This window comes from Silene latifolia, chromosome Y, assembly GCF_048544455.1.
Source record: "Silene latifolia isolate original U9 population chromosome Y, ASM4854445v1, whole genome shotgun sequence".
NCBI classification, from domain to species: domain Eukaryota; kingdom Viridiplantae; phylum Streptophyta; class Magnoliopsida; order Caryophyllales; family Caryophyllaceae; genus Silene; species Silene latifolia.
Genome location: NC_133538.1, coordinates 267,722,232 through 267,735,247, shown reverse-complemented (window position 1 = coordinate 267,735,247; position 13,016 = coordinate 267,722,232). Strand labels below are relative to the sequence as shown.

General features: G+C 44.0%; 1 non-coding gene across 1 annotated transcript; it reads left to right on the top strand.

The window, feature by feature from the left end:
• Positions 1-9,950: 9,950 nt before the first annotated feature.
• LOC141634845 (small nucleolar RNA R71) lies at positions 9,951-10,057 on the top strand. Its single transcript, XR_012539564.1, has one exon. It is a non-coding gene; the product is annotated as a small nucleolar RNA R71 (small nucleolar RNA).
• Positions 10,058-13,016: the final 2,959 nt, after the last annotated feature.

Here is a 13,016-nt window from a genome sequence, read left to right as displayed (position 1 = left end):
TCACTCAACTAACTCGACTAGCGAAAACGTGCCCGCAATCTAATGTGTAAAATCGTCCTATGTCCAATGAAATGCAAACAAAGGGAAAATGCACAAAACATGAAGCAAGGGTTACAACGGGGCTAAGGAGAAGGTCGAAACGGGATTGGTGCAAGCACCGTTTGGACATGTGGGGTTCAAATAAAGAATCGTCGACACATCACATCCCATCTCTTATTGCAACACATGAGACACGTCTATGCCCTAACATAGCAATGATGACCCAAAACTATGCAAAAATTGCATAAACCCAACTCAAGTAGGAAAAATTTGATAAAACTCCTTTTATTTCAACAAATGGTAACGTCTACACCGTAACAACAACTCGGTTTCCCAAGCCATGCAAAAAATGTGCAAACCCGACTCATCTTTGGAAAAACATCAATTTGCCCCTTTTTATTTAGCAACGGCTTTTTCTACCCCTTTTAAATGATGAGTAGGGGTGTTGCTTGCCTTTTTCTTTTTCTTGACAACAAACAAATATATACAACACACAACTCATTTTTTTTTTTTGAATTTTTCATGACTTTTTCAATTTTCTATTTTGCTTTTCATTACAATTTTACAACCTCTTATTTATTTACAAACCAAATTCTCCTCGAAATCCGACCCAAGTGGATGTGCAAGCCATCCACCGTTACGACCCAAATCACCTCCTACACCACTACTACTAAACCGACCAATTCTTGATTAAGGAAGGGTGGTTATGGGAATGTAGCTATTTAGGTGGGTTTGCCAAACGAAAAGGCTAAGCTCAAAAGGGGGTGAATCAAAAAGGGAAACAATGTAGGGGAGAAAACAAGGCTATTTGGCTATGTGAGGCTCATAAAAACTGATTTTTGCTTCATATCATATGCACAAAAATGTAATTCAATTTCATGGTCTAAGGACGATGCGACACACTTATGCGTAATGATGTGACACGCCTCGCGAGGAGACCTACTCTCAAACCTAGATGAGGGCGGGGTATGAATGTACCCGCCCTAGGAGGCTCTACCCTTACCTTTGAGTAGCTAAGTCGAGCCAAAGGTCTAGTCTACGGCCCTAGGTCTCACAAGATCGGTCTAAACTCATTGGTCAAGCCCTCCTTCCTCGGCTAACTAAGAGGCCACGGGCGCGAGTCACGAGGAGGGGAAAGGCACTATTGGGCACATTAGTTCATCATGGGGGTACTTGGTTCCCTTCCTTTGACCATGTTCTTCCTTAAGAACTTATTTACAAACTCAATGCAAAAGAAAGAAATGCAACAAGTATTTACATGTGAACAAATGCATGCGGAAATTTAATTAAACATGAAGTGAAACGTGCAACAAATTGGCTAAACCTAGCAGCACATCAACACCACAATTCCAAACGGTCTCCCAAGGAGACACCCAAAGCAACAAAATTCCCATCCTCCTTCAAAATATCAAAGATACCAAAAAGAAAGAATAGTAAAAGGAGCAATAGATAGGAAGGATTATACCGAGCGGTCTTCTAGCTCCTTTTTGCCTCAAGTGGTCAATGTGCCAAGCCAAAAGGTTAGACAAAACATATATATACAATGCAAATTTTTTTGAATTTTCAGAAATTTTTCAATTTTTAGGCGTTTTATCTAATTTATAAACATTTACAATTATAAACAAATATTCACAAGAGTGGATATTTCCCTCCCCACACTTGAGATGTACATTGTCCTCAATGGACAAAAGCATAGGGAGTGAATAAGAAAAAGAAATGAACATATTTTTTTTTTGATTTTTCAAAGGGAAAATAACATATTTTTGTGACTTTTTTTGGTTTTGAAAAATTTAAAAGACATATTTTTGGGTTTTTGATAAGAGAACTCCCTCCCCACACTTATTTATTTACATTACTTCCAAATGGAAATAAATGTGTGGAGGGAGTACAAATTTAAAGACATGTTTTTGTTTTTTTAGGCCCTCCCCACACTTATTTATAGACATGGGAGGGCATTTTAGTGAAATAGAATAACATGTTTTTGGTGGTTTTTGTCATTTTTCAATTTTTAGTTGGTTTTTATTTTGAATATGCAATGCATGCTCTATTCTACATGCAAAATTGAAATGACAATGCAAGTTATGCTAAGTGAATGCAATTACTAAATGTGACAATATATTACAAAATTGAAATCTAATGCAATCCTATATGATGCAACTAAATGAATTATCAACTAAATGCATGCGAAAAATTGAAACATGAATGAGAAATTTGGATAAAAGGGAGGGATCATACTTGTCATTTGGATTGAATAAGGGGAGCATACCGACGGTTTTGGATTGAAAAGGGAAGAAGAAGCGGAGCCCTCATTACTAGGCTCTACTCAAAATCATAATCACCATCACCGTCTCCATCATCATCTCCATCATCATCATTACCATCACCATCACCTTGAATAGCCCCGAACTCGGACTCACGGATGAAATCGTCCGTGTTCAAGTGGACATCCGAGCTAACATTCTCCATGCCCGAGCTCATACCAACAAACATCTCCGAGTGCCCTCCGGCACCACTAGACCCGCCCTCTTGGAAGATTGAAGGGACTCCCCCGAACCACCTCGCGTCATGTCCCTCCCCTTGGGTGTTAGGCGGGGTGGGAAAGACCGGGGCGCTAAAGTAGTCGGGCCGCAAGTTAATATCTCCGTAGCGGAAGGTCCCATCTTCCGGATGTCCGCCATCCGGGAATAAATAGTAGGAGGGGTGAAGTTTAGAGGGGTGCTTGTATTGGTTCCTCATATAGTCATCATAGACCGGGAATTGACCAATAGAATGGTCATAGTAAATCCGGTCAAGTAGTTGTTGAAGCCCAAGCCGCTCACCGGCGGCGTTTGCCATGTTAATTTTCATCTCCTCCATGAAGGAAATGAGGTCGGCGTGGAGAGGGGGCGATTGTTGTTGTTGTTGACTGGAGGACCCCTCTCCTTGTTGGAAAGGCCCGGGGACAAAAGGGGTAGATGGTGTGACATACCGCAAGGTAGACCTTGCGGGAATGATGGGTCGGTCACGAGTATACCGAAGATTTGGGTTGATTTGTTGGGGAATAGAGGTGTCTTCAAGATTTTCAAGCTCAAGCAAATAGTACTCCGAGTTAGGCACCACTTTCATTTTGTCGGCATTGGGAAGAGGGATAGAATTTCGGTCAACTCCATCCACCCGAATTTGCCAATAGTCAAGGCCATCATTCGGGTTGGTATTCAACCAACCGAGGTTGTGGTGGATATAGTTCTTGAACAACATTGTATCACCAATCATGTACCGCATCCCACTCAAGTTGACCCTCCGATTGAGCCTCTTTAGCAAATGGGTGATGAGTCCACCCACGACAACGGCCGTATTAGAGGCCGGAGAATTGCTAAGCCTTTGTAATGTAAGGGCCAAGTGGTGGGCAATGTCAATTTTGAAAGTAGTGGGGTTGGAACGAAGATAAGAGCCGAGAATTTCCAACTCTTCCGTTCGGAAATTGTGATTTTCCTCACGGCCGAAAACGGTCCACCCCATGAACCTATGCCAAACCCGGATAGCCGCATTGTGGACGGTGTTGGCGGCTCTCTTGACCCCCTTAACATCATCTAAACCCGTAATAGCCTTCCATAAGGCCCCATGGTCAAATGTCTCGGGTGCCTTGTGAGGAGGGCTAGTGTCAAGCCCGAAATGGGAAGCGAAGGTCGCAAGGGTCAAGGATTAGTCCTTGTTCATCAACCGGAAATGCAAAAAGGCAACCTTTTGGGTTTGGCGATGCTTGTCAAGACGAAGGGAGCTCAAAAACTCCCATGTAAGACGGGCATAGGTCCGCTCATGAATTCCATACATCATTTTCATTCCCACCCCATCAAATAATTCAAGAGTAACTTGATCTAATCCTAATTCCCGCATGGATTGTCGATCAATAAATCGGGTAGGGGCAATAGGGCGTTTCTTGAATAAGACAAACTTACCTTTCATTGTGATTGAAGTGAATTGGATATCCGGGAAGTCAGGATCGGAGCTCATGTCGGTCGCCGCCGCCGCTACCGCCTCCGCCTGTTGAAGTGCCAAGTCCCCTCTCCTCACTCTTTTCTTTGGGGCCATGTTTGTGATTGTTGCGGTGGGTTAAAGGGAGGAAGGGAGGTTGATGTGGTTGTTGGTGGTGGAAGGGTGGTGGTAGGGTGGTCGGTGGTGGGTTGAGGTGAGGTGAGGTAGGGTTAAGAGTGAGAGATGAGAGAAGGAAGGGTCGAAAATAATGAGGGATTTTTGGGTGACTTTTGTGTTAAAAACACGATCAGAGGACTCCCAGCCGGTTAGGAGACCGGCCGCCGGTCACCCGGCTGGGAGTTCGGGTAATTTTCAAAAATTTCAAAATGGAATCAGAAGACTCCCAGCCGGTCACCCGGCTGGGAGGTCACCCACTCCCCATTTTCCTCATATATGCATTCCCAGTAGGTGGGCAGTGCCCCCTGCCCGTACTGACTCCCTTCAATCCAATTTGATACATTTCCTCTAGTATACGCACTCCCAGCCGGTGGACCGGCTGCCGGCCTGCCGGCTGGGACTACTCTTCCTTGTGTTTTCGTCAAAATTCCTTAAAATTTACAGGAACTTCCCAGCCGGTCGGAAGACCGGCCACGGTCACCCTACTGGGACTCCTTTCATCATGTTTTCTCCAATATACCATTATTCCAATTCCCATCATCTATTGGCCTCGACTTCCGTGTTTTCGACTTTCAAACCCGACTCGGGACGTCGGATAAAGGCCAATAAATGGTCAAACGCTTGTTCATCAAACAAAAACCCCAAATCTTCAACAATCATGACCGACAACAATCAAATTGACAAGTAGTATCCATCCAAAATTCCTCAAATTCTACCTAAATGCATGATATATACAAAGTTGCATGGGTTGCCTCCCATGTAGCGCCCTTGTTTAATGTCGTAGGCTCGACGGAGTTATGAATAACAATCAATAATTTTGAAGGTAGGTAGCAATGGAGCTCACATTCTTGACGATAGGGGTTCCGGCAATGTAGTGCTTAAGCCTTTGCCCGTTCACCTTGAAGGATTGATCTCCATCGGATATTTCAACAGCGCCATGTGGAAAGACTCGGACCACGGTGAAGGGTCCCGACCACTTAGACTTGAGCTTTCCCGCAAACAACTTGAACCTTGAGTTAAAAAGGAGAACCAACTCTCCCTCCTTGAACTCTCTCCGGAGGATGGCCTTATCATGAAATCTTTTGGTCCTCTCCTTATACAATTTAGAGCTCTCATAAGCCTCTAGTCTAAATTCTTCAAGCTCATTGAGGTCAAGTAGCCGCTTCTCTCCGGCGCTCTTCAAGTCAAAGTTAAGGAGTCGGATGGCCCAATGCGCCTTGTGCTCCAACTCGACCGGTAAATGACAAGGCTTCCCGTACACCAACCGGAACGGTGAAGTTCCTATTGGTGTTTTGAAAGCGGTCCGGTAAGCCCACAATGCATCATTGAGCTTGGTAGACCAATCTTTCCTTGACCGGCTCACGGTCTTTTCAAGGATCATCTTGATTTCACGGTTAGAGATTTCGGCTTGGCCGTTAGCTTGTGGGTGATAGGCAAGACTCCGCCTATGTTGCACCCCATGCTTCTTGAGTAGAGCATCAAGAGTCCTTTCCCGGAAATGAGTTCCACGGTCACTAATCACAATTCGTGGAACTCCAAACCGTGGGAATATGATTGTCTCCATGAGTTTGGCCACCGATTTTGCATCACAAGTCTTTGTTGGGATTGCTTCCACCCATTTGCTCACGTAGTCCACCGCAACAAGGATATACTCATTCCCATTTGATGAGGGAAAAGGGCCTTGATAGTCAATGCCCCATACATCGAATACCTCCACTTCAAGTATGTAGTTCATTGGCATTTCATGCCTCTTAGAAATGTTACCACTTCTTTGACACTTGTCACACTTCTTGACGTAGGTGGCCACATCATGGAATAGGGAAGGCCAAAAGAATCCACATTGGAGCACCCTTGCGGCGGTTTTTCGTGAACTACCATGCCCTCCACTTGGCATGTCATGGCAATGAGAGATTATGGGTTGGACTTCTTCATTCGGGATGCATCTTCTAATTATGCCATCCGCACAAGCCTTGTAGAGGCACGGTTCTTCCCAAAAATATTGCTTAAGGTCATGGAAGAATTTCTTTCTCTTATGGGAGTCATAACCGTGCGGGATGACCCCGGATACCAAATAATTTACATAGTCCGCGTACCAAGGGACATCCATCAAAGCAAGTGCGAATAGTTGATCATCCGGCAAGGAATCGTCAATTGGCAATCCATCCTTCCCCTTGACGTGGAGTAGCCGAGAAAGATGATCGGCTACCACGTTTTCCACACCCTTCTTGTCTCGAATTTCAATATCAAACTCTTGTAGCAAAAGTATCCACCGAATCAAGCGTGGTTTTGACTCCTTCTTGATTAGCAAGTGCCTCAATGCCGTGTGGTCGGTGTGCACAATTACCTTAGAGCCCACCAAATAGGAACGAAACTTGTTCATGGCATATATGACCGCCAAAAGCTCCTTTTCGGTGGTGGTGTAGTGTGATTGAGCTTCATCCAAGGTCTTGCTTGCATAATATATGGCATGGAGTTTACCATTCTTCTTTTGTCCAAGCACCGCTCCCACCGCTACATCACTAGCATCGCACATCAATTCAAAAGGTTCTCCCCAAGTGGGAGGTTGCATAATTGGAGCGGTGATGAGAGCTTCCTTCAACCTATTGAAAGCATCCAAACACTCATTAGTAAATTCAAACGGCACATCTTTTCCAAGCAACAATGTTAAAGGTCGGGCAATCAAAGAAAAATCCTTAATGAATCTCCGGTAAAAACCGGCATGCCCAAGAAAACTCCTAATTCCTTTAACATTAGTGGGAGGGGGTAGAGTTTTAATCACTTCTATCTTGGCTTGATCAACTTCCAAGCCTTTACTTGACACTACATGACCCAAAACAACCCCGGATGTCACCATGAAGTGACATTTCTCCCAATTCAAGACTAGACCACTCTCTTGACATCTTTTCAAGACCTTACCCAAATTAGCTAGACATCCATCAAATGAGGTGCCTACGACGGAAAAATCGTCCATAAACACCTCCATGATATTCTCAACATATTCGGAAAATATAGCTAGCATGCATCTTTGAAATGTAGCCGGCGCATTGCAAAGCCCAAAGGGCATGCGCCTATAAGCAAAGATGCCGAATGGGCACGTGAATGTGGTCTTTTCTTGGTCATTAGGGTGAATCGGGATTTGGAAAAATCCCGAAAACCCATCAAGGTAACAAAAATGGGAGTGTTGGGCAAGTCTTTCCAACATTTGGTCAAGGAAAGGGAGGGGGAAATGGTCTTTCCTAGTTGCCTTGTTGAGGCGCCTATAGTCTATACACATTCTCCACCCGGTTGTGACTCTTGTTGGAATAAGTTCATTCTTATCATTGGTGACCACCGTGACCCCGCCCTTCTTTGGCACAACATGCACCGGGCTCACCCATGCACTATCGGAGATAGGGTAAATTATGCTTGCATCATAGAGCTTCAACACCTCCTTCCTAACCACTTCTTTCATAGCGGGGTTAAGGCGGCGTTGAGGCTCAATGGAAGATGCACTCTCATCCTCCAAGTGAATGCGATGGGTGCAAAAAGAAGGGCTAATTCCCTTAATATCATCAATTGAGTACCCAATGACATCCTTGTACTTTCTCACAACATCAAGCAACTTTTGAAGTTCGGTGTCATTGAGTGCACTATTGACAATAATAGGGTAAGTATCATTAGGGCCAAGGAAAGCATGTTTAAGAGTAGAGGGAAGAGGTTTCAACTCCACTTGAGGAGGCGTGGATCTCTCCTCTTTTTTACCATCTCCTCTCAAGCTTTCAAATTCTTTGTCCGGGTCTTCTTCAATTGTAGCTTCCATAGCTAAAGCATATTCCCGGTGTTCCTTACAATCTTTTACCTTGCCCTCAAGGAACCTTTGCAAACCCTTGTCTTCATCAAACTTCTTCATATCAACCCATTCTTCTACCACATCAATCATATAACAAGACTTTTCTTCCGAAGGCTCTTTCATAGCCTTGTTCAAGGAGAATTCAACCTTATCTTCACCCACTTGTAAGGAAAGCTTCCCATTCTTCACATCAATCATGGCACCCCCCGTAGCAAGGCATGGGCGCCCCAATATGATGGGAATATTTGAGTCTTCGGGGATGTCCATTACATAGAAGTCACATGGAAATGCAAGTTTCCCCACCTTGAGCGGGACATCCTCCACAAGACCAATCGGGTATCTTACCGACCTATCCGCAAGTTGGAGAGAAACCCTTGTTGGTGAAAGCTCATAACCTTTCAACTTCTTGAAAATTTTGAGGGGCATAAGACTAATGCTTGCCCCCAAATCACACAAAGCCCTCTCAATGTGTACGGTCCCAATCTTGCAAGGTATGGAAAAGCTCCCCGGGTCTTCAAGCTTTTGAGGAGCCTCATTCATGAGAATTACACTACACTCCTTGGATAAGTTCACCGTGGTTGTTGGGCTCAAGGAGTTTTTGTTAGAGATGAGCTCCTTCAAGAACTTGCCATAGCTTGGAATCTCCTTTACGGCATCAATGAAAGGCATGGTAATGTTGATACCCTTCATCATGTCCATGAACTTCCCATACTTTTGTTCAAGTTTGGCTCTTGCCAACCTTTGTGGAAAGGGAACCGGTGGTACATAAGTTCTTACCACTTGTTGTTGAGGCTCTTCAACTACCCTTGTTGGTTCATCAATCACTCTTGGAGTTTCCACAACAATTTCCACAAGCTCATCTTTTCCCTCCTTTTCTTCAATTACCTTAGGAGGTTCAACCACAATTTGAGGTTCAATGACATTACCCGGTCTACTACTCTTCCTTTTCTTGACAAATTCCCGGTCTTCCAAATCTCTACCACTCCTCAAATGAATAGCATTCATGGTTTTCGGATTTTCCTCGGTTTTACCCGGGAATTTACCTTGGGAGGCTTGTAGTTGGCTCATTTGGGTAGCCAATTGGGAGATTTGGTTGTCCGTCATTCGTTGAGAGGCTTGCATTTGGGTTCTAAGTTGGTTGATGGATGTGGTTGTCTCTTCTTGTTTTTGGGTGGTATGGTTGATGAATTGTGTTTGATGATTCATCATTTGTTCCATCATGAGTTCCATGTTTGACTTTGGTTGGGCGGGTTGTTGGAATGGTTGGAAATTTTGTTGGAAAGGTTGGGTGGTTTGTTGGAATGGTTGGGTGGTTGGTGGGTTAAGTGATTGAAATTGTTGTCTAGGTTGGAAGGTTCTTCCTTGGAAACCCGGTGGACCTTGATTAAATGTTGTGTTTTGTTTTTGAGTTTGGAAGTTTGGTTGTTGTGACTTTTGTTGGAAGGTTGGGTTTTGGACATTTTGAGAGCCATAAGAGAAGTTTGGGTGGGCTCTCAATCCGGGGTGATATTGGTTGTTGTTAAATGCTTGCTTGGCCGGACTAGACTCCCATATCCCGTTCACTTGCTCCATACAATTGCCATCTCCAACCACCAAAGGACACTCATTGGGTGGGTGTCCTTGGTCTCCACAAAGCTCACAACTATAGACTTGGTTCCTCATAGAAGAATTGCTAGATGTTTTGCTTGAGCTCATCAAGGCAACTTGTTGCTTAAGCTCTTCTATCATCTCTTTCACTTCCACATTGTTGGCCGATTCGACCGTTGACTTCCCCTTCCTCTTGTGCCTATCATTGTTCCAATGAAAGGTACGAGAAGCCATTTCTTCAATAAGCTCTTTTGCCGTCTTGTGGTCTATCTTATCCAAAGCTCCCTTCCCCGAGCCGGAATCAAGGTTCATCTTCATCTCATTGTTTAACCCTTCATAGAAATTGTTGATGAGCTCATCATCCCCAATACCGTGGTGAGGACATAGCCTTTGGAGGCCCTTGTACCTCTCCCATGCTTCATAAAGGGTCTCATCTTCTTGTTGGGTGAACCCTTGGAGCTCACTCTTGATTCTTGCGGTTCGTTGGGGTGGGAAATACTTGTTGAGAAAAGCCTTAGAGACATCGTCCCAAGTCCGAAGAGAGTCGGGTTCACAACTTTTAAGCCATTCCTTGGCACTTCCCCTCAAAGAGTAAGGGAAAAGCCTAAGGCGTACGGCATCTTCCGTGACTCCATTGGCCTTGAACATGTCACAACTATCCAAGAACTCGTTGAAATGCTCGTTGGGGTTTTCGGTGGCTCCCCCTCCGAATTGATTCCCTTGGACAAGTTGTAGCAAGGTGGCTTTCACATCAAAATTGTTGGCTTGAATAGGTGGCTTCACAATACTCGGATTCACCACCTTTTTCGGAGCCAAGTTATCTCTCATAGGGACCGCGACCATTGTTACTTCCGTTTCCGGTGTTGCAAAAGGATTTTCGAAAGTTTAAAAGACCCGTGGTTCCCCTTGAAGGTTCTCAATTACTGGATTTTCTTGAGGAATCGGTGTTTCTATAAGTCCTCTTCTACGGAGCGAATTTAGTCTTCTCGCGGTTGCTTCGATCTCGTGGTCAATTGGACGTATTGGTTGACCTCTTCGAGCTCTCCTAACCATGCAAGAAATCCTACACACTCAAGAGAGGGATTAGAAACAAAAGACTTAGTCTAAACAAGAACGAAAACAATTAATATCTAGCCGAACTCCCCGGCAACGGCGCCAAAAACTTGATGGTATCAAGCTATACCTCGCAAGTGCACGATTTTATCGTTGTACACTATTAAGGGTCGATCCCACAAGGAGCTAGGAAGATTACTAATCGTTTTAACTCTATGGTTTAGCTAAGTCGACAATAATGGGAGAAGGTTATACTAGAACTACTAACAACAATGTAAAACAAACTAAATAAGAATTAGGAGAAAAGGCAAGGTAGAATGAAAAGATGGAAATCAAATAATTTAAAAACCTAAGACTCGGTTCTTCCCAAACAATTCGTAATTCCACACAATCAAATCTCTAGGCTAATCACAAGGGTAGTTAGGTGAGGAGGTGACGACTCTAATTCGCCTAAGACCCCCCTCTCGGGTTCGAAATAGGACACTAGTACTACCCACCAACCCCCCTCTCGGGTTCGAAGGTCGAAATCCCTAACTCAATACCCGACTACCCCAAAAACATACATTATTCCCAAGGTAGTCCAATATTTGCTAAGGTCATTAAGCCCCGTCAATTCCCGGGTCATCCCACTCCCTCTCTCAAGGGTCGATTTCAAACGCTAGATTAGAGGCGTCCTACCCCGGTTCTCCCTTTCGGTCTCAACCAAGGTCAACAATAGGGTCAAATATCGGGTATCCAAATCACAACCTAACCAACTCTCGTTGGTGGTCAAGGGTCGTAAGTCAACACTAACCAAAAGTCAACCCATAAACCAAGTCATTCCTCTAACCTACCCTCACCAATTTCCCCAAATAATTAGCCTTTATGAAATTCAATTAGTGAAATTACTCATATTGGGTCAAACCGAGCCTTAGAGGGAGACTACTCACTAATCATGGTCCTAATACCAAAATAGACAATAAAGATGGAAACTTTGGTCACAAACATGGTGGGAAGATGAAATTCACTACTAAACATGCAACAATCTAACAATAGGTGTAAGGAAAGATGATTTAATCTAATAACAAGGTTGATTAAACTAAAAGACACAATCTTTAACCAAATCAACTCAAAGATTAAGTCTTTGAGGACAACTACCCAAGGAAGGACAAATGAAAGAGAAACAAAGGAAAGATGAACAATAATGAGATTAACAACAACAAAAACCAATCAACAACAATTTTAACATAAACAATCAAACAAATATAAAAGAGGAATAAAAATGTAAACAAATGAAAATAGGGAGAGAATTAATACCAACAAAATAGTGAAAGAGGAATTTGGATAGAAATAATAAAGAAGGAAATTCTTCAATCTTCTTACAAACCCAAATTCAATCACTAATTGATTGAAGAATTTCTCTAATTAAGGAAAGATTAACAAAGAGATTAACAAGTTTTAAGCTTGAAAGGGTAAATATTCTGGATCTAGGGTTGTGTGTACAAAAGGTTTTAAGAGGGGGTATTTATAGGCTCCACCAGGATTAGGACAGAAATTGAAATGGGCTTTGAAACACGTATGTGCACTCCCGGCCGGTCAACCGGCTGACGGTCATTTGGCCGGCTGGGAGATCTCTGGAAGTTTTGAACAAGTTTGGAGGTCATCAGGTGTGCACGGCGGTCGGCGACCGGCCGCCGCCCCGACCGGCCGGGACAGCTTCTTGACTTGGAACTTGACTTTTGGCCTTGGAGGAACTCCCAAGAAGCTGGCATTTGCGGTCATTTGACCTACTGGGAGATTCTGTAACTTTCTTCCAATTTCTTTGTTTCTTGACCAATGCGTCTTCCCAGTAATGGCCAGCTGGCGCCGGGCCACCGGCTGGGAACACTCCTTCCTTGTTTCCTTCTTCATTTCTTGTATACAGGTGCTCCCAGCCGGCTGGCCGGCTGCCGGCCTACCGGCTGAGAGTACTCCTCAGCATCATTTCCTTCATCTTTTATGCGTGGCTTAGCATTCCCGTCTTTTTAGCCTCACTTTGCCCGTTCCCGCCTCAGTTTCTGCAAGGGGGCCACAATGTCATAGTAAAGGGAATCGGGACAAGAAACAAGAGGAAAGGGGGTGCTAAACCACCTCAAATGGAGTTGAATATGCATGAAAATAGGGGGAAAAAGGGTGCAAAATGGTCCTATATCAATGCCATCGGGCCATAGGGAGTTATGGCTTGCCTAGTTGGGCTGAGTTTTGCTTTGGATATTGGCCCAGCTAATAAGATGGGGTGGTCTTATGGATGTTCGTTACGATTATTGAAATCCCGTCTCATGCTTTACATCACTTAACTCGTTAAATATCATTCATTTACATATTGAGTTAATTGGACTCCACATGATTATTTTGTGGTACT